The sequence below is a fragment of the Parasteatoda tepidariorum genome, chromosome 1 (genome assembly GCF_982258835.1).
Source record: "Parasteatoda tepidariorum strain Cologne lab strain chromosome 1, Ptep-v5.0, whole genome shotgun sequence".
In the NCBI taxonomy this organism is placed as follows: Eukaryota; Metazoa; Arthropoda; class Arachnida; order Araneae; family Theridiidae; genus Parasteatoda; species Parasteatoda tepidariorum.
The window spans coordinates 120,691,676-120,713,715 of record NC_141755.1 but is presented as its reverse complement, the minus strand read 5'-3'; the positions used below and the strand labels follow the sequence as shown (position 1 = coordinate 120,713,715).

Sequence of the window (22,040 nt, the reverse complement as noted above, 5' to 3'; positions counted from 1 at the left end):
ACTTTTTAAAAAACACCCAATGAAAAAAAGCACTTTTAAGAGCTTTTGAAAAACGAACATCGAAAATAAGCACTTTTAAGCACTTTTTAAAAAAGCTATGCACCCTGTATATATGTTATAAGTCTAAATAAATAAAAAAAAGATTTAGAACAAGTAATTTAAAAAGAAAAAAATTAGATTTAAATAAACTGATTTTTTAAAAGTAATTATTAATCTAAATCCCACTTTCCCACTGAGCTACCAACTGACCCATGCTTCACATGCCAGGCCCGCGAATATACAGCTTAAAACACCTCCTCCCGGTTAGTCAACAAAACATATTTTGGCCCATTTTCGGCCCACTAATGGGTCTATAAAAATGTCCTCGGGTGCAGTTGTTCGTCACATTAAACTCTAATGCCTGCCCTAGTTTGAAATTTATAGGTTAATATTATAGGGAGTTACGGGGTGTGATGTGTGCGTGCCTCCTGATACGACTTTTGTCCCTTTTTCAGTCATTATTCGCTCTTTAAGTTTCTTCTCTGATTTTCGTCAGTACTTTTTAAAATAGTAAATCATTTCATAACTTGTAAATCAATGTTATTGAAGTATGTTAAAAATGATAAATCAATTTTTAACATACACTTCAAGAAATTCTAGATGCACAAAAATTCCATGTAATATTTAGTTGAAACTTTCTTAATCGGCTTTAGTTCAGAACATTTGAAATAACTAATTTTTTAAAATTATAAATTATTTCACAACTTAATTTAATATCAAGAAAATCTAGATGCAAAGAAATTTCACGTACATTTAGTTCAAACATTTTTTAATTGGCGAATTTTGAATTGGCGACTTTAGTTCGGAAAATTTCAAGTAACTAATTAGGGAGAACAAGGATTATAACAACCCTGGAACACAAAACAAATTAGAATTCTCTCTCTTCTTGTAGAACATGATTTAATTTTTAAGGTTTCTGTAATTTGATAAGAGACGTTAAATATAAGTTTGTTCTTTGTGTTCGTTGTTTGTTTGTGTCAAAGTATAGTGGTATTTGTAACATAGTGGTATAGATATATGTTAGTGGTTTTCGAGACTGAAAGTAACAACTCAAGTCTGGCTTGTGATCTATCAAGTAAGTTTCCATTACAGTTGCTATATAATTCGTTATTACTATTCGCTTAGTTTTTGCATTTATTTCATAATTGTTTACGCTAATAGTTGTGATTGAAGTGATTTTTTATTTTTATTCATAGATTTGTTTCTTAAGAAATGCAGTTATTTTCATCAATTTCGGATTTTTATTTATGTATTTATATACACTGATTTGTGTGAGGTTAAATTTCAATAGAGATGTATTATACTTTAAAATGGTATGTGTAAGGAATGATTATCAATTATTAAATCTTATATTCTTACAAAGTTATTTTAGGAAGATGTTTATGAATAAATTTGTATAATTATAGATATTTGACACAACTCCTATCGGACACAGATTAAATCACAGTTTTTATATCAATCTTTCGATATCAATTCAGATAAAGATAGTATAAATTAAAGAATAAAGAATTGAATTGTTACTTAAGTAATTTTTACGGGTCTTACATGCTTGCTTAAGAAAATTATCTAGAAATTTTATATATATAAGAACACACAAATAACGTTCTCACGGAATATTAAAATCAAGCATCATGATTCTTATTTATGAAATTTCAAACCACGCATCGTGACTCATATTCACTTGATTTAAAAGTAACACACTGTGATTTGCATCTCAGGAATTGTTATTATCAGTATTTTAAAATTATGTATCCCGGTTTATATTCACGTGATTTTAAAATTAAACTTTGATTCTTCTCCGTGCTAGAGCCCCTGAATTCCTAGCCTTACTCCGTACTATTTTAAATTCAAATATTACGATTCGCAAACACTATAAATATCACGTTTCTTATTCCAATGATTTAAAAGTCGCACATTGCGATCACGAAATTTAGCTTTAAGAATTTAGTTTTAATAGTTGTAAAAAAGTAAGTAAATTTTTCCTCTGACATACTTATAATTTAAAACATACTTGTAATATTTATGTTCCTTACTCAACACAGATAATTAAAAAATGTTGTTTTAAAATTTTTAATTTTTTTTCTGAAGCTATTTTTATCATTATTTTTTAATTATTACTGAAGGATTGTTAAAAACTATCATATAGTGTTATGCATTTCATAAATATTGCTCTAAAATGTATATTAATTGCATGAAATAATATGGCTTGTAAGGCACATGAATTAAATTTATTTGTACTTTAATTATTTCCCAAATGAGATTAAAAATTAAATATTGATTTCTCATTTTTAAAAATTGCAATTAAAATTTGCAATATTCTAAAAGAAGAAATTGGCCATAATAATGAATTTACATGTCTCTTAAGTGAACTTTCTTTACCCCTAAAATGTAACTTATTTTTTCATGAAACCCCATTCACTCATGTTCATGTTTTTTTTTTTTTAAATTGTCATAAAAACATTAAATATAAGACTGAATGATATTCATTTATTTAAAAATATGTAAGGTTATTTTGGTTTAATTTCTAGGTTCATTTATTTTAGAAGTGTGATCTCAATCTTTGATTCTAAATTTAGGATTAATTTTGTTCTAGGATTAAATTCAAATATAAGATTGAACTTCGCTTTGAACGAAATTTGTTATAATTCAATGTATATAATTTTGATAGTAATATTTTTTTGGATCTTTTGTGTTTTGCCCGTGTGTGTACAGAACACTTCAAACAAACTTTTTTCCAATTTTTTTATCTCCCCAAATTTAACATTATATCAAATTTGAAAATTTTCAACGTGCAGTTTCATGTTATAGTTTTTATTTCGCATTTTAAGAAAAATAATAGAAATAAGACAATTTTAACATAAGCATTACTTATATTCCTCCTCTCTTATCAGCAAAAATATTAAAATCACTAACCCTCTCCCAATGTTAAGTGCTTATGTGATATTTTAATAGCCCTGTATCAACCCTATTTTTCCTCTGAACTGTTTTCTTTAAATTTATCTAAATATTTCATACAGTTAAAAACTAAAAATATTTTTCAAAACAAATTTTTTTTATTTTTATTTTTAGTATTTGTACTTATATTTCTTGAAATAGTTTTATCACATTTAAATCGTTTACTCACTTTTTTTTATACGAAATTGCTAATGAAATGTAAAGTACGCATTTAAATATGGAGAAAAAATGTTTTTTTTTAAAAAGTTGTTTTTAGAAGTTATACACCGAAGAGCCATTACATTATTACCACCCTGCTAATAACATGTAGGACCACCTTTAGCCCTCACTACTGCTAGCACCCGCCGTGGCATTGATTCCACAAGGTGCTGATAGGTAGTCTGAGGTATCTAGTACCAAGCGCTCACCAACTGATCCTGCAATTCCCTCACATTGCGAGGGGGTAGCGTGGCAGCACGAATTTGGTTTTCCAAGTAGGACCACAAATGCTCTATTGGATTAAGGTCAGGTGAATTTAGGGGCCTAGACATGACTTGAAAGTGACTGGAATGTTCCTCGACGATTCAACCCTTATGACATGGTGCATTATCCAGTTGGTAAGCACCATCCCCCGCAAGAAAAACTGTTGCTATGAATGGGTGAACCTGGTCTGCAACTATGTTCAAGTAGCTTACAAACGTCAGGGATTGTTCTATGAGGATTATGGGTTCTAATGTGCCCCATGAAAACATTGTTCCTGGGCGAGAAACCATGAAAACCTGGGAGAGCCCATTGTTATAGATGGGTGGACATAATATAATGGCTCTTCGGTGTATATTGAGTTGGTTTAGAATCCAAGCTTAGCTTGAAATTAAAGATGTGAAAACTTATATACACTTTAAATAAAATTGTTTTCTCATATACAATATTATCTTTATATTCATGAGAAATAAATGTCAGTTATTCTATTCAGATATTATGGGTTTGCATTACCTTTAAAAAATACTTTATATCTTTAACAAAAATGTGAGCTTAATAGACAACTGTTTAGCTTTAACCATTGGTTGCTACGCTTTTATTAAATCGCTTTTGTATGTATTTGGCTAGAATCATGAAAACTTTCGACCTATCTTTGATGATCTAGAGGACTAAAATTTAAACTGGGAGAGCTTTAAAACCGTCGTTGAACAGCCAACCCTACTTTTGGGTTTAAGACTATTTATCTTCAACTCCGTAGTCTTGTAATTGTGAACCCAATCCAGAAGACAAGGGAACTCCTGGATCAAGTATTGGGAGAAATTTTGCTTTCGTGGAGGGCTTTTTGATGGAATTATAACCCGCATTAGCGTTACATGGAGAGGAAAACCTCGAAAACTTCCATGGTAAGCCTGTCGGCAAGGAGACTCTAACCCATGATACGTCTACCACTGGGGATATTTTGCGTCAGCACTGTTGTCGGTGTAAATCAGACGCGGTATTCGCATCGACCATCCATCTCTGGGATTCGAACCCGGTTCACCTCATTTAAAGGAAAAAGCTCTCTATCCCTTGAGCCGCTCAGCTGTTTGCGGAAGTTTCTATCATTTTTTCTGATTGCTAGAAGTAGCTTTTATTGTAAATCGAAATTTCGAAAACTTTCCGATTAGCCAAAGCATTCAAATCTCGACTTGAGCTTTATGCAAAAAAAGACAATACATGTTTTAATAGCTCCCTGAAAGCGATAAGAAAAAATATCATTACAATTATATTCCAAACAAAATTTCCTACCAAACAAAATTGCGATTACTTTTCGTCTAGTTAGAGTGTTTAAATTTCAAATGATGTTTTGACCTTGGCTACAACAAATTACTATTTCCTAAAAATTCTAAGCTAAAATTTGTTTCAATTTTTAATTCCAGTTGAAAATCCGATCACTTTCTGGCGTAAACTTAGTCAATAACAAAAAGGAAAGTAATAAAATGAAAAACTTCTTTAAAACTTTTTATGGAATTAAGAAAAAAAGGAGAAAGTAATCCTATCTGCAATGGCAGCCAATACCGACCGTCTTTCAAACGTATTTATCGTTTACCTTACGTTTATAGTTACTTTTAATGACAAACATAGAATTATTTCTACGTTATTGTCTACTTCTTAAAAAACGTTGTTTTTAAAATTTTAATTTTATATATGTTAAATTCATTTTTTTATGTGTCCAAGCTAAGTACATTTGTTTAAAAATGCTGCTATATATTTTTAAATATTGTTTCTATTGTAGTACTCAAATTTAAAACATAAATTCTTTACTTTTCCTATCTGTTTCATTGATGTTTTTCTATATATATATATATATATATATATATATATATATATGTATATGTATATGTATATGTATATGTATATGTATATATATATATATATATATATATATATATATATATATATATATATATATATATATATATATATATATATATATATATATATATATATATATATATATATATATATATATATATATATATATATATAACGGTTATATATATAATAACGGTTATATATATAATATTATAACCGTTAAAAACATTAATTTAATGCCAAAAATGAAATATTTTTTTCTCTCTAGTTTAACCATGATTGAAAATCAAAATATAATTTATATATATTTTTAGACTAATATGTGATTTTGAATGTCGAAATCTAAATTTTAAATAATTTTATTCCCGAAAAATACATGAACTTTTTAATTTTTTTCTCAAGTTTTTTCGATATTGTGGATTTTTTTATTTAAAATTCTTTACCGAAGAATTTTGATTAGTTTGATTAATATTACTAAAATATATAAATTGAACATTAATTTATTGGATGAAAATTATCTTTTGGTTAAGAGGAAAATGTTGAAAATCGATTATATTATAACAATCGATTACCTAGCTATCGGTTAATCGATGGCAATAACTAAGTTAACATTACTTTATTTTCTATTACAAAATGTTACTTAGATTTGACAACAGAAATTAGCGTATCTCTTAAAAAGGTAATTTGATTCAGCTACAAAAAATAGTTTAAGAATATTATGGACGGAATACAAAACTGTGTTTATAAATTTGTTTGATTTAATAACTAATTGAACTTTTTAATTACTTAAAGAATCCTTTCTGGGATAAAATTTTTTTTTAGTTTTGTGAATTTCGAAATATTTAAAATATGATTTTATTTGGTTACTTATAACAAAACGTTAATGTAAAATCCATTTTTTTATCTTTGTTATAAATATTAAGCTTCTTAAATAAATATCAACTGAAAAATCTAGAAATTAAGAACACACACAGACGTTAAAGCACTTAATTTACACAAATATAACACAGATTACACTACCCGCTAATTCGAAGAGTTGAAGAAAAATCTTAATTTTATTTTTCATTTATAAATGTTCAGTTGAAGATCGGTTCCACGTGAATTTTTTTCGTCACAGCAGAAATCTCAGAACGGCGTTTGTGAATTTTACTCTTTCTCTTTTTCATGATAAGCTATGTTTTATATTTGTTTCTTTAATACCAATTTGAAGTTTTAAATTAACTGTGCTGTTTATTTCTAATGTTCTTTTTCAGCTGTCTTTTTTTTAATAATAAGTTACATATATATTAGGTACCAACGTGATTTTTCATTACCGTCAATTTCACGATCTTTTTGACTATTTTTCCATTTAGTTTTACAGTAAATATTTGTTGAATGTCTTACATTATTCTAAAACATCTGAAAAGAGTTCCTGAATTTAATGAATGTTTTAGTTGAAGTAATTACGTTCTACTGATAACTAGATTCAGAAATAAATTAAAATTGTAGAGTCTAGTATTACAATCAGCTTATTTTTCAGAAATGATTAATACAGGAATTTGTTAGTTATAGATGTACTATACGAATATGCAAATTAATATTTTTATAATACCAATGACGATTAAGATGTGCTAAACATGTAATTTTTTTTAACAGAAGAGTTTGTAATTTTTAATTGCTGCCGTTGTAATTTAGAACTAATTTTTAATACTTTCTCTTCTCTGCGTACCCTGGGATTATCATGTCTATTTTCGCCAAAAACCGATATTATCACCAAAAGGTAGCTTCCGATTAGAATGGAGCTCTTTATTTTGCTATCAATTAAAAAAAATTACAACTTGAATTGGAATTTTGTTCACGTGGAAAAACGTGGTTTTTGTGTTTTAAATTAGACTGTGCGAACTTTGTCTTTATTAATGTTTTTTCAAGAATGATTTTATTACTGTTTCCCGATTACAGGGATGTAGCAGATTATGTCTATTTAGGTTTTTACAAATATAACGACAGTTCAGAGTGGGCCAAAGGTATGAGGATTGAGGATTTTGCCAGGGAAACTTATTCTTTGACCTGGACATCCAATTTTTTACCCCAATCACTCTAAAATCTGATTTCAAAGAATTGAGATACCATTGTTTTAGGTGTTTCTCTTATATATTTGCATATATGTAGTTTATTTGAAGAAAAGCCCTCCTCCCTCGAATGAATCGTATTTTCCCTTATTCATTTTGAATTGGTTTTATCACGGATTAAATAATCACTGATATCTTACAATATTTTATCTATGTATATATCTATGTATATATATATATATATATATATATATATATATATATATATATATATATATATATATATATATATATATATATATATATATATATATATATATATATATATATATGTGTGTGTGTGTGTGTGTATCATACAATTGAAAAATTATAAATATGTTTTGGTATTTTTTTAGGTAGTAACGCCTTTACTGGAAATAGCAGTGGGGCCCCTTACTAAAGAAACATTGTTGCATGATCCGAAGACATGCCTACCTAATTTTGATCCTCTTCAGAGGGGGTGGCTCTTCTGCTTTGGTAGCCCTGACGACCTGTGTGCGAAGTAGAACACTTTACTGTAAAACAGTTTCACGAGGTACCACGGGAACCTGATTGAACTGGCAATCTAATCTGGAATTAGTTTACTGGTCATTGTAAGTACTCATATTGATTTATTAATTGCTATTGTGGTCTTTTTTATTTTTATTTTATTTTATAATCGTCGTTGATTTAATTTTATCTCATTAAATGTTTGGGTTTAAGAATACTGATGTTCAACCCCGTAGTCATGTAATTTTGAATCCAATCCAGAAGAAAAGAGAACTCCTGGATCAAGTATTGGGAGAAATTTGCCCTCATGGAGGACTTCTTGATGGAACTAAGTCGCATTTGTCTTTCATGATTTCGGAAAACTTCGAAAAACTCTCACAGTTAGCCTGATGGCAAGGGGACTCTCACCCATGATCCGTCCACCACAGAGGATATTTAACATCAGCAGTGTGGTCGGTGTGGTCACTCTGTCCCCTGAGCCATCACTGCTCGGTCTTTTTTAATTGAAAATATTCGTATATAGAATTTTAATCTAAGTGTAAATATTATGATTTTTTTTACCCCTTTTGTTAAAATTTTTTTCAGCCCATTTTTCTAAAAAAAGTAATGTTTCAAAATAAATGCTAAATAAGGAAAAGTATTTTGCGTTTTCGAAATGTCCCAGTATTGTATTTTTTCCCCTCCTTTAACTTTATAACCTTTTATACTAATACTAACTTCCTTAATCTTGTGTTTTAAGTCCCGCAGTGAACTGATAGTAAAGACATGGTGGTTTCCAGTTGAACACCGAAGTCAAGCCTTACTGGCTGTGGTCAGTAAGTGGGTGGGTGGTCACTTTGATCAACCTGCGCAGGGACCGAGAGAGCACGGTATCTGTTCTCGTTAAACTGCTCTACTGTAAAATGCTCGACTTCACGCGCAGGTTATAGGGCAACCAAATCGAAAGAGCCTCTGTAGAAGATCAAAGTTGTGATGGCACTTCTTCGGATCCTCTTCAGGGATGTTTCCCTGACCGTTGCCTATACCCCATTCTACAGTCCGCAAAAAAAAAAACGAATCACCCTGAATAACTTTCGTTCTAATGATTGGATTTTCACGAACTAAGTGTAAATCTTAATGGTTCCTGGGGGTGACCTCAAATATGCTAATTAATTAGTGCTAACTATTAATTAAGTTACGAAATCAAACACAAAAACGTACTTTCTCTGAATAAACATGCATTTTTTTTACATATTTGGATTTCTTATCTTCAAAATATAGGGGGTAGCCGCAATCTGGGAAAAGTGGTCCCCATAGTTTAGCCAGGAGAGCGATTCAAAGTTCGTACCCCTTAATGTTAATTTCGCTTTTTGCGTTTTCAGTCATATTTTCAAAACTAATGAAGCAATTAAAAAAAAAATTGCACCCACTCGTAAAACTCATTTACCCAAAGATAATTTCCTGCAAAAAATAATTTTTAATAATTATTTATTATTTTTTATTATTTAATTAAAGTGAGGATGAAAAAATATTGAATTATAAGGTATGAATTTTTTCATACCATATTAATCTACATATTTTTCAATTGAAAAATCTAAAGTTTCAACTGTTTTTATTTATTAGAAGCTGAGAAAAATTAAAATTAATTATTTTTAAAAAAATAATTTGGCAGCAATAAAGAAATAACTAATTGGGGTGATTAATATTAAAATGTGATAAACTTGGTAGGAACTTGACTTCGCACGCGTAGCGTAAAATTTCATTCATATTTTTTTCGCTAATAATCGTTTGCTAATCTTTTTATTTTTATTTCTTTCACACTATAAAATGCGATGTTTCTTTTTTAGTCATTTAATAATTTATTTGCAATCTAGTAAAGAATTTTGAATAAAAAACACTTTATTCAACAAATGTCTAGCTTTAAAAAAGCGTGCTTCTGATAGAATACACCAGATTGTGCTTATTTAATGGGATTATTTTTTATTTTTTTTTTATTTTGTTTTTCAATAACTGATACAATTTCAATAATATACAAACGTATGCATAGATTTGGAATAATATATTTATCAATTTCTTGAATATATATTTTATAAATATTAATAAAAATACGTAGTCAACATTTTTAAACATCTCTCACAACATCGCAAATTTCTCAACATCTCATAGGGTAAACTAAACAATGAAAGAACACTTAAACTTAGCTTGCCTTTAAAAAAAATTCATAAAAATTTCAAAATTTGAAATTTTAGTTAAATGATGGTGTCGACATATTTGTTATTAAATGCAAATTATGTAAAAAAAAGTTAGATAACTTACATAATATTGTTTTAAGCTTTTGGTAGTTTAAATAATAAGTAGTAAGATGACCAAGTGAAGGAACAGTTCTTACCACTGAATAAACACTAAATTTTCCAGTGAATGAGCACTTAATTTTGAGAATGTTTGATGCTCGTTAGGAATCCATAGGCCCCACAAATGTCTAAAAGCAAGATTTTTCTTGGAATTACGACATATAACCATAGTTAATGTGGAAAATATTACTTTTTTTCAGTCATGGAATGGAAAGTAAAATATATTTTTGAATACATAATTTTAAAAAAATGTTTTTCATTTTTTTCTCACAGTTTAATAGTCCGTTCTAAATTATGAATGTTTATCCTTGTGTAATCCGATGATGTTTTTATTATTATTATAATTCGATCATTTTTTTGTTTACTCTTTTCTCCATATTTTTTAAGCTTTTTTTAAAATCTTTTTAAGTATTTTTTTCTCTTCGTCATGAGTAATTTATTTCTTTTTCTTTTGATTTAACCTTCCTCTTTTTTCCAAATTTTTGGCCAATGTAAATGTATCTTCGAAATTTCTTTTGATTTTCCAGTTCCATTTCCAGAATTTCTCACTGGATAATAAATGAGAAAAAGGAGTTTCGAAGTTTGAGTAAAACCCATCTCTCATTGACTTATATCTAGTAGTTACTTATGAAACCAATTGTTTTTGCAACTAACAATGCCTCAAGAGGACTTATCTCAAAATCAGTTTTCAAGATACTTTCATTATTAATGTTAGTTGTCTCAGCTTCAGAGCCAAAATTTGATTATACAATTGTTCTTTTTGAAATAAATTCTTCAATATTAAGAAAAGCACAGGCTATTGGATATTTGGGAGATTAAACTTTTCTGTCAATGTTCCTTTAAAAATTTGCAACATAACTTGTGAGATTTCCTTCTCAAACTTCTGAAGAAATAGTGCATCGTTACTCTCGAAGCATGTGTTTTGCTGATAAGTTGTCTTGCTCATTAACTCTTGGTGTCTGTTTTGCATGCATTTGTTACTGTCAACGTTTTCTACATCGAATGGAAAAATATCGCATTTCATAAAAGCATTTTAACTTCATCAGTTGATGCCTCAAATCTTATTTAAAAATGGATGTAAAATTTTCTAGACATATTGTTTTACAATTCTTTTGTTTTCAAGATCTAACGAGAGATGTCCAAGAATTAGGTAGAAAACTAAACCAGAAAATTTGTTTTGAGGAACAAAACTTGCTCAGTTTCAAATTGATATGAGATTTATACCTATCCAGAAGAAGCAAAATATGGAATTTGATTGCATTTTTAATTAGCCATGGGTAGAAACATTTGCAATATATTTTTAAAATGTTGCTGCGGTCATCGTTTCATTTCATGAACAGCTTTTTCCAATGAAATATGTAGCAGGGACTGATTCTGTAAAATCTCTACGAATTCTTCTGTAAGGAAAAACTACCAATGGAGGTACTTTTTCTTTCCTAGGTACTTTAAAATATAAATCCTTATAATTTTTAAGGCCGAAGATTTTTCCCGTTTAAGGGCAGTATTCAACTCTTGTTTCATTTGCATTGTAAATGCTATCACTTTATAAAAAGATGCCAGGGCTACTTCACTCCTAAAGATTCTTCTGAAGTCCTTAAAACCAGTATTTCGAATATTATTCTCTAAGGGAAGTTTTGCCTTTTGAAATTATCTTCGCATTGCACTGAGTTATCGGTGGATGTCGCCTTAAAAAAACTTCACACCCATTTTTCACCTAGATAATTGCCTTTAAATGGATTTTTCCTACCAGTTCCCGTTAGGACATTAAAGACGGCAATAAGATAATAATTTAGCTAATTATTGGCACAAAATCCTGCAAAGAAATTTTCTATTCAAGCTTTCATTATTATATTTAGTTGTTATATTTAGTTAATTAACATAGTTTATTAAGGTGTCTAAGGTATGATGTAATAACTAATCACTACATTTATAAAGATAAATAATAAATTAATTATTATTATAATTCTTTAAATAAATTCAGCAATTAAATTTGCATATTTAAATGAAATTGTTATAGGAACTATTCATGCAACATTTAACTGAATTTTAGGAGTCCTCTATGTCGCTGAACTACTAATTATCCATGTAAAATCATACTTCACACATACTATTCATTCACTTGGAAATCTATTTTCAGTGAAGGAACATGCCTATTCCTTCACTGGTTAGAAGTTTTTTTTATTTTTAACATAATTTTGATTTATAATATGACAAAAGGTACAAGAAAATTAAAATTTTTCTTTTATTTTCATTAACTTGAAAAAATCCCACAACACTTGTTTATTCATTGGTTTTTCATCGTTCGGTAATCCAGTTAATAAACACCCCCTAATCTCAGTACTTGCTTATGTTATGATGATTAAAATAAATAAAACGTAACTTCAATGACCATATTTTAAATCGCAATCGCAATGAGAAAAAAAGCATTATTACATGCAATTAATTGTAGTTTACACGGATAACAACAAACACTGACCTTATAATTTTGTCAAAGAAACAAGGCGTTGAACAGATACTAACACATTCAAAACTTTTTCCAGAGAAGACTCAAAGACCAGGTAACTAAATGCATTGTTAGATGACTTCCTATTGTTAGGTAGTAAGCTACTGTTACCAATCAATCTAAATTAAAACGTTTAGAATCTTATTTCTAAGAAATATCTATGAAATGCTCCTTCATTTGTTGGTTTACCCTATATCATCCTAATCTTAAAAAAAATTTCCGGAAGTGTATCGCAGAACTATTTTGCCAACTATTTAATTAAATTTTAACATTTTAAAAATCTTATTCTTTACCATTTTACGTTTATTATTTCTTCATTAATATACTAATAAATTTTTTAGAACTTTAATTTAGATTTTCTTTAATTTAGGTTTCCTTTTTAAATTATAGTCAAGTTTTTTTTTAAAAGAATTATTGTCTGCTAGCTAAGAATAAAACCTTGTTAAGAAATTAAAAACATTCAGCTGTTTAAAATTATTTAATGCAAAGCAGCTTATTATTTACTTAGCATACTATTTTTCTTTGAAAAAAGAATATAAATTATTGATTGTCTTTTTTTTTTTGTTTCTTGTGACTTCAACTTAGATTATTTAAAATAGTGTTGATGTTTTAGAAGTCACTACAAAGAAGATAAAGATACCGAACATACAAAGCTGTGGAATACGTAGCCAATTTTTTTAGTGTCTTTAAAATATCTCAGTATCTTAAATGTCGTCCTACTATCCTAGTTGTGAAATTAAATTTTTAATTATCTGACCACGTGTGATTCACTAATTATTTCATTATATCTTTTACTCTTTATGATACCAAGTAGACTTTTTTTCTGATAATATACTAAACTATTTTGTTTAATTTTTTACTTTAGCATGATTTCCAAGATATTATTGTAGTATAATTTGTTATCAGGAAAATGCCTTATTTTGTTAAGCAGGAAATACTAAAAATTGAAATTTGTAAGGATTCCGAAGCTGTGCCAATTTTAAAGTCATCTGATTTTTAAAAAAAATGCTATAAAAAATACACAATTTCCGAACTTATTTTAATAAAAAAAAATTTTTAAAAAAACGTGGCAAAGTAGGCTAACATACTTTTTACAGAAACGGTGAAAACTAATTTTTCCTATATTTCGTCAAAAGAGGATAAGAATGATATTGTTCCTAGGGACCTACTCAATAATTTCGCTATTTCCAGAATGAAATCTGTTTGATCGAAACATATTATTCCTTGAAAATTAAAACGAGGGAAAAATTAACTTTTATTATTTATCTAAGCGTATTCCATTTATTTAATGATAGCGGTATTAAGGTTAAGGATATGCGTTGGAAGCTCCGTTTATTATTATACTATAAATGCATTAAATCATGTAGCTTAAATAATTTATTTTAAGTAAATTATTTAATAATTTTAAGCAAATAAGTGTGTAAAAATAAATTCGATCGAAATACTCCGAAAGTATACCCTGAAATATATGTAGAATAAACTTTTGAATCGATATATGAAAAATACCTTTTCAAGCAACTTCGAGTTAGACGGAAACGCTAACTTGTTTAAAAAAGTTGTCCTTGTAACTATTTAATTTCGATTCCTGGTACTAGGGGACATTCCATTTTCACATTCGACTTTTGAAATTTCAATTGTAAACGGAATATTTTTATGACCTTAAATTAAAATGTTAAGGCTTGCAGCAAAAAAAAAAATTTTTTTTTTACTGCACTGATTTTTTTACAAAGTAGTGAATTATTATTTTTTCAATCTAAGAACTTGTGCCTATAACATATGTAAAACTTATTCTAATATCGAGTGAAATAATTTAATATGTTGTGTAACTAAGTGGATAATCCCAAGAAACTGAATCGAAAATATAAAAACTTCATTGATTTAAAAAAAATAATAGATGATAATATAAATAACATGTTTTGAGCGTCCAATAATAAAAGTCATAAGTTATCCAAGCCTGACAAATCTTGAGAATGGGCGATTATATTTGAAATCTCGAAACATGTCGACTTTTACTTCCCTCTTCATATGTTTTGAAGCCAGTTGAGTTTTTATCGTCAATTATACTGTTTTACATTTGGGTCTTGATCATTATTTTGATAAGGATTTTACACTCGTTAAAGTAAACATATGCATTTTAATATTTTATCAGGATTCATGTGATCTTTAAAAATGTAAGAACATCAATATTGTAAAGGTTATATTTAACTTAAAAATTAACATTTTGACACCAGATATTTTGAGTTTATGAAATTAAATATTTTATCTTTTAAGTTTTTGTGCCCCCATTTCAGTATCTTAAGGATCTTACGAGCTCTGTTTAAAAAGAGAGCATCAGATATATATAAGAAAGCAAAAATAATCATAGTAGCAGTATTTGGTGGTAAATGTAGCTTATCGTAATTGAAGAATATGCTGTGCGACATTTTATGGTGAATTTGCGAACGTATAAGTTTCAGAATGTATCGAAACATGAGGATGCTATTTGCTAATCATCTTTATCCAAAGAAAACGATGTAACCTAAATATCTAGTAGAATGAAGAAAACAATGAATCCTACAATATCCAACATATTATTTCAATACCTTATTCTTAAACATAACATATTTCAATCTTTTTAAAATGCCACTAAACATTCAGCAATTCCTTGAGTTATAGAAAAAAGAAATATCGTAAATTATAGAAAACCTTGTGAATGTGCATTCGAATTATTATACAATCTACATTTTATTTTTCAAGCACTTTTTTTTTTCTTCAAACTTTCTTGACTAGAAGACTCGATTAAAGCTGTAAAAATGATTATCCCTAAAATTTTGTATATAGCTATAATGAGTTATGTTAATTTGATTTTAGTATAAAATCCTCGAATAAATATAGTAAAAACAGTGTAATCTAAATAATATCAGATAAAAAGTTCATGTATTTAAATTCTAAAAACTATAATAAATAATTTATAAATCGATTCAAATTTACTTTTCGAAAGAGATTAAAATATTTTTTTTCTTGCTTTTTGGACAGAAATCCCCTAAAAAAATTGTTTATTGCCTAGAAACTTCGAGATATTTTCTATTAACAATAAATTAAACCTCTCCGAGCAATCACTGAACATTATTTCAATTTTTTTACTATCAGAGCTTGGTTGCGTAGCAACCTAGTAAAATTAAGCACTCCTCTTTTGAATTAGTCAATGGGTTATCCTAAAATATTTATTTGCGCAGGCGACTTTTTTTGGCGGTTTTCTGGACTATCGCCAAATATATACACCTTTATTGCTGCCCAATTTACCACCCAATTGTTTTAAAATTTTGTGTACCCCCCCCCCTCCCTAATTCAAGTGTCTAGATTCCAAATATGTAAAAAAAAAATTTATGTTTATTCAGAGAAAGTTCGTTTTTGCGTCTGATTTAGTAACTTAATTAATAATTAGAACTAATTAATTAACATATTTGAGATCACCCCCAGGAACCATTCAGATTGACACTTAGTTCGTGAAAATCCGATCATTAGAACGAAAGTTATTCAGGGTGATTCGTTTTTTTTTTGCGGACTGTACAGCTCTAATGCGAAGTATCTCGTGTTTTTCAATACTTTTTTATCATAAATTTTAATTTTGTGTTAGTTTAAAATGATAAAAAAATATTCTTTTTTATTTATATAAGTGCCAAATAGCTCTCTTTAGAGCTTTATCTTGTGAAATATTGGTTTGATAGACAATTATGGGATTTTTATATTTCAATATTTTATATTTTTCTTTTTTTATATTATGTATTTTAATACCCGCCCGGATATAACCGGATATTGCCCGATGATAAATCCAAATTTTACCGGTTACCTGGAATCTGCTGGGTAGCAGATAAAATCTTTGCTGGTTACCTGGAACTGGCTGTGTAGAAGATTTAATATGACGGGGCAAAATTTTAGTGACCATCAGTACATCTTTAGAAAAAAGTAGCCTCCACTTATATTTCTGCAAGTTTGTCTTTTTTTTAATGAAAACTTCAGTTTTTCATAAGTTTATTGTTCACAATTTTCAAGTTTAATTTTATGATGTGCTTCCAAATCCACCAAATTTTATTAAAATCGAGTGTAGGGGGAGGGAGGTTCAAACTAAAAGTGAATGATATGACGTGGAATTATTCTGTAAATTGTTTGTGATTTATTGTATATGCATTGTTTAATGAAATATTACGAAATACTTTTCTGAATTGCTTTTCAACGGTTTAGTTATTTAAGTTCAGGACATAAAATGTTATTTTCTCCTTAGTTTTAAATAAACCAAAACCCTATTTTAAAATGAATTTTGTTATTTTTTCCATAAGTTTTTTTTTGGGTGTAATATTTGGTGTTTTGTCTTGCAGACAGGAACAGCAAGTTGCACGTCATTGTGGACAGGGCCGGAAATAGATAAGTACATTTTCAGATTATTTTTTAAAATTTTTGTATCATTGCTTCCCGTATGTATCATGTCGTAATGTTCTGAGCTCAAATGTCCAGTCAACTCCACCTAATCTGATCAATATGTCTTGATCCATGTGTTCGATCGTCTTGATGGCGCCCATTTTGCCAGACATTATCAGGACCATGATCACATATATCTCCCTTCTCGACCCATGGTATCACATATTTATATAAAACGAGACTTCCTGACTCCAGCGGCCCATGATCAAACGGACGTGATCATAATTCCTAACACTCGTATAATAAGTAACTTCCGAAAAAACTATCACCGAATGACGTGACATCATTATTCAACGGAACATGTCAAAAAGTAATAACTCGAAATTGAAATTCGCAAACCGTAATAACAATGTATTACAAATAAAAGGAGTTGAAAAATTTATAAATGTGAAATGAGGATAGAATCGTTCCAAATCGAATACTTCAGAAAGTGATAACTCAAATTCGTAACAATGTATTAAATGCAGCGAAATTTAATTAAAAAGCCATAAAGAAGCAGCAAAAAAAAAAAAAAAAATCTTTCGTATTGCAAACGAAAATTAACTATTCATTGTGGGTAAACATTCATTGTTTTAATATTTATTATATATTAGGGGATAACTTTTTATATTCGGTTAAATAATATGAGGGTAAAGATTTGAAATAAGGGACAATCTTAGAGTACCTTTTGATAGATTACAATTTAATATGAAAAAGTTATCCCCAAAATATGATTTATATTTGTCTTTATACACTACCTTTCAGGATTTTCAATACATCTCCATTCATTAACAAGCAAAATTAGGTACCTTCAATACCCTATTAGTAGCTTACATATTAAGACATATCCCCATAAAATCAGCTTGCTGCTTATTTCTGGACTTTTACAGTGCATAAAATAAAAGAAATCACCCGGAATAACTTTCGTTTTAATGATCAGAATTTCACGAATTAACTGTCAATCATATTGACTTAAAAGAACTACTTCAAGTATCTATTTAAGTTACAGAATCAGACAAAAAAACGCGCTTTCTCAGAATAAACCAATGTAACTGAGAAACATTGTTTATAAAACGAATTTAACTTATTAAAATAGGAATGATTAGAATTTGAAATTACTTATGTATTTCTTGTAAATGTCGGAAGAGTAATTAAATTAAATTAAATTAATCAAAACTGATATTAATTACAAGTATTACTTTAATTAGGCATGTGATTAAAATAAAAGTAAGGCTTAGGTTTGAACTATTTTGATGGCATTACCCTTAACGTTAAAAGGTTAATTTTTGAATAAAATTATTATAATATGAATAAACTTATTATAATTATTAAAAATATTATATTTATAATCAATAGTTTGTTATTTCCAAGAATGAAAAAAAAAAAAATCAAAGGACGTATTGAAATGAATTACTCTTCCGACATTTATAAGTAAAGTTAGTAAAGCTATATTTGTGTGACGCATTTTTAAATCTGTAAAAAGTAGACACGACAGTAAAAGTTTTACATTTTGAATAGAAAGACAACTTTTTCCAACTAAAAGTTAAATAACTCCTTAATCTTTTGCGCATTTTCAATTTTAAGCGTTGTGTTTCCTCTTACAATCTTTTAATCTTATACATTCTTTTGTTTTATTTTCTCCTACCATGAGTTTTGAATTGAAATTGCACTTACTCTCGCGCTTAGGGCAATTTACGTAGTATTTAATGTCTAAGTAGTTTTTTTTTTTGAAAGTAATTGCGAAAATTGAGTAACTCCATCTCATCATTCAAGAGGAAGTGGAATTTTTCAGGAAATGAGGAGGAAAAAAGGTTCAGTACCCCCTCTACTGTGATAAAAACCAAATTAAAAAAAAAAAAAAAATAAATAGGAAAAAAAGAGGGAAAAAGGTTCAGTACCCCCTCTACTCTGATAAAAATCAAATTAAAAATAAAATAAATAAATAAATAAATAAATAAATAAAAACGATGCGTATTGCACTTACACAAATTAAATTTCTTTAAAATGTTTTGTTGTCTCCGAGAACGCAAATACTTCACTTCCAAACTGATAAATGTATTGAAAATCCTATTCTTTCAACTTCTTTATTATTAATACATTCGATAAGAAAGAAAAAGCTACCGAATTTTGGGTCAAAAATGTTATTGAGAAATTTCTACTAAATCGTGAATGAATTATGTTATTATGCTTATCTATGTTATTATGCTTAATCACAAAAAAATAAATATTTTTGTGCCATTAAAGTGTTAGAATAGTGAAATAATCAAATGAATAATTTGGAAATAAATGGAGATGACGCAATGGTGCTCAAATTTTTGCAAACAGATATTTATATTCTAAGCTTAAAATTTTTTCTGTAATTTCTGTTGCCTTGATCGTTAACTGCACCTATGATAAGGTTATAGAGAATTTTAATCATCCATATATTTCGGGATGGTATTTCAAAAAGATAAAACTGGATTTTTGCAGGCATATGTTCTGGGGATGTTAAAAGGGTTTAAGGGAGAAGGTAGAAAGCATTAACTAGAAGGGGGTACCGAATCACGTGTTAGAAACCCTAATTGTAATAACTTATTGTGAAACAAAGAAAAAGGAAGAAAAAACATTTTTTCAGATCTTAACGGACCGCCATTTAAATGGCACTTTTATTTTTAGAGTGTCTACAATCACTTTATCATGAATTATATTCAATGAACATACTTAAATTAAGGACCCCAATTTTTTTTAAAAAAATGTTGCTTTATTCATTAGTACTACTAAACATCTATTCCTCATTTGAATAAAAGTTATCTTCTTGTAACAACGTTTCACAGTAAGCTCCTACAATGACATCACGCAACTCGTAGAACGATTTTGCCACAGTTCAAAATCGTGTTTTTCTTAAAGTTTTTAACTTACAAATTTTGAAGTTCTGAATTTATTTAAAGACAAAGCACACTTCTATCATTTAATAATCAAAGGCTTTTTGTGGTTCACTGATTGCGGACTTGCTGAGATTGTGGTGCCCTACGAGTGTGATGCCTTATTTTTTCTATTCGAAACAAGCTCAGTAAGTTGTAGTTTTGTTTCGAGTCTATATCGATTAAAGCAGGGGTGCCAACAATTACAATAATATCCGTAATCATTACGCTTTCCTTGTCAAGATTACTACTTACTTTCGAATAATAAAATGTATACTTTTTAAGAATTTCCGTAATAAGCAGTTTAAAGTAAGTTTATTTTCCTCACAATTGCCAAGAGTTATGAAATTTTTATGGTCTGCAACTAATCTGAGATTTTTTTCTACTCCTCAAACAATTTTACAAAAAAAAAAAGACAATGTTTTGATAGAAACATATAAAAAAGGGAAAGAAACTTTATGTATTTTTCCTTCCAACAAGCTAATCTTCTCTCCTTATGGAAGAGCATATTAGAATGCTGAGATCATAAATTTTTTGCGGTTCAAGTGCAAGATGACAAAAAGCCGTGAAGGCCAGTTTTTGAGGAACTAAGACCTTGAAGATTCATTCCATTTAATTTTACCATCTTATAAAGTTTCAACGTTGTATAATTTTTAAAAATAGTTTTTTTTAAATCTAAATGTTACTTTTTTGTTGAATAGTAAATCCTTGCATAACTTTATTATTATTATATACCTGTATCATATTAGGTTGTATATACAACTTAAAATTGCTCTAATTTATATTCCGATCATATTTTGGTGCTCTGATTTTTGATAGCTAAATAGGAAAGTTGGCACTCCTGCTAAAGTCAGCATTTTTAAATACAAAACTTTAGAGTAAAGTCTATATTGGAATATTAAAAAGGCAGGGAAGAATCTCGAAATTTCGGAAGTGCAATAAAATGTTTAATTTTAAAAAACCAGACTTGTGTAAAAAATAAAATATCGGTGTTCTATATTAGATTAAGCTATTTGGTGAGAAAGGTTTTAACCTGCTAAATGAATGCTAACATTAACAAACCCATCTATCATATGTTTAAAAATGGTTACTTTTTTTCGACAAAAAAAGGAAAAGTTTTTTCTGTGTACAACCTGAACGTGAGGGTTGAAAAGTTTGAGGCACACAAGTGTGTGTCATTTTTCATCTGCAAATTCTTCCCATTTTCCCCTACGGATGGGAACCTCAAGATTGAAAGCTCTCTTGCTATTTGAAAAAAAAAATTTGGTTTTAACGCAATTTTATTTTTTGAGCTATTGGATGGCCATGGGAGTTTGGTGCTGTGAAATCGCTTTTAAATCCTTCTATTATAAGGTCCGAATTAAATTTGATCCTAAGTAAAATCACATAGATTTCATGTAATGATGAATGAAAATGGTGTTCACAAAGGCTTAACAGCCTTCCTGAGGAAATTTTAAAAATATTCATCTTAAAACATTCAAACTGTCTCATATATGCTTTGTGACAGTACAGTTATGGAAATCACTGAATTGATTCAAAGCCTCAAGAAAAAAATTCTAAGATTTATCTGCAGAGCCCGTGTTTAGAATTTTTTTTATCTCCGAAACAAAATAAATAAATCTGAGCTGCATTCATTCTGTTACAGAGTATAACGATCTTAATTCTTGAGCAAGCTTTAAAATGCATAGTGGTTTAAAAATCTTTTATAATTAATATTTTGTTTCTTATAATTTAAATGTTACATGCCTACCTTACATATAGATATTTGTTAATATTGAAATTAGATTATTTCCCTGAATAATTTTGTAATATTAAAAAAAATATTTTGGAATTTTCATTGATAGCTTTATTTTTACGAGATTAAGTGTTTCATAGTAGTATCTGTTATCAAAGAAAAATCCTGTTTTAAGTTCTTCTTAAGCTTCAGACTCATATAATTGATTACGACTTATGGAACATTTCAATAATTTTTTCTTATTTAAAACAAAAT

At 28.4% G+C, this 22,040-nt stretch overlaps 1 long non-coding RNA gene across 1 annotated transcript; it reads left to right on the top strand.

The window, feature by feature from the left end:
- Positions 1 to 944: 944 nt before the first annotated feature.
- Positions 945 to 21,532, top strand: LOC147816821 (uncharacterized). Its single transcript, XR_015432662.1, has 3 exons — positions 945 to 1,114; positions 7,751 to 7,987; positions 17,072 to 21,532. It is a non-coding gene; the product is annotated as an uncharacterized LOC147816821 (long non-coding RNA).
- Positions 21,533 to 22,040: the final 508 nt, after the last annotated feature.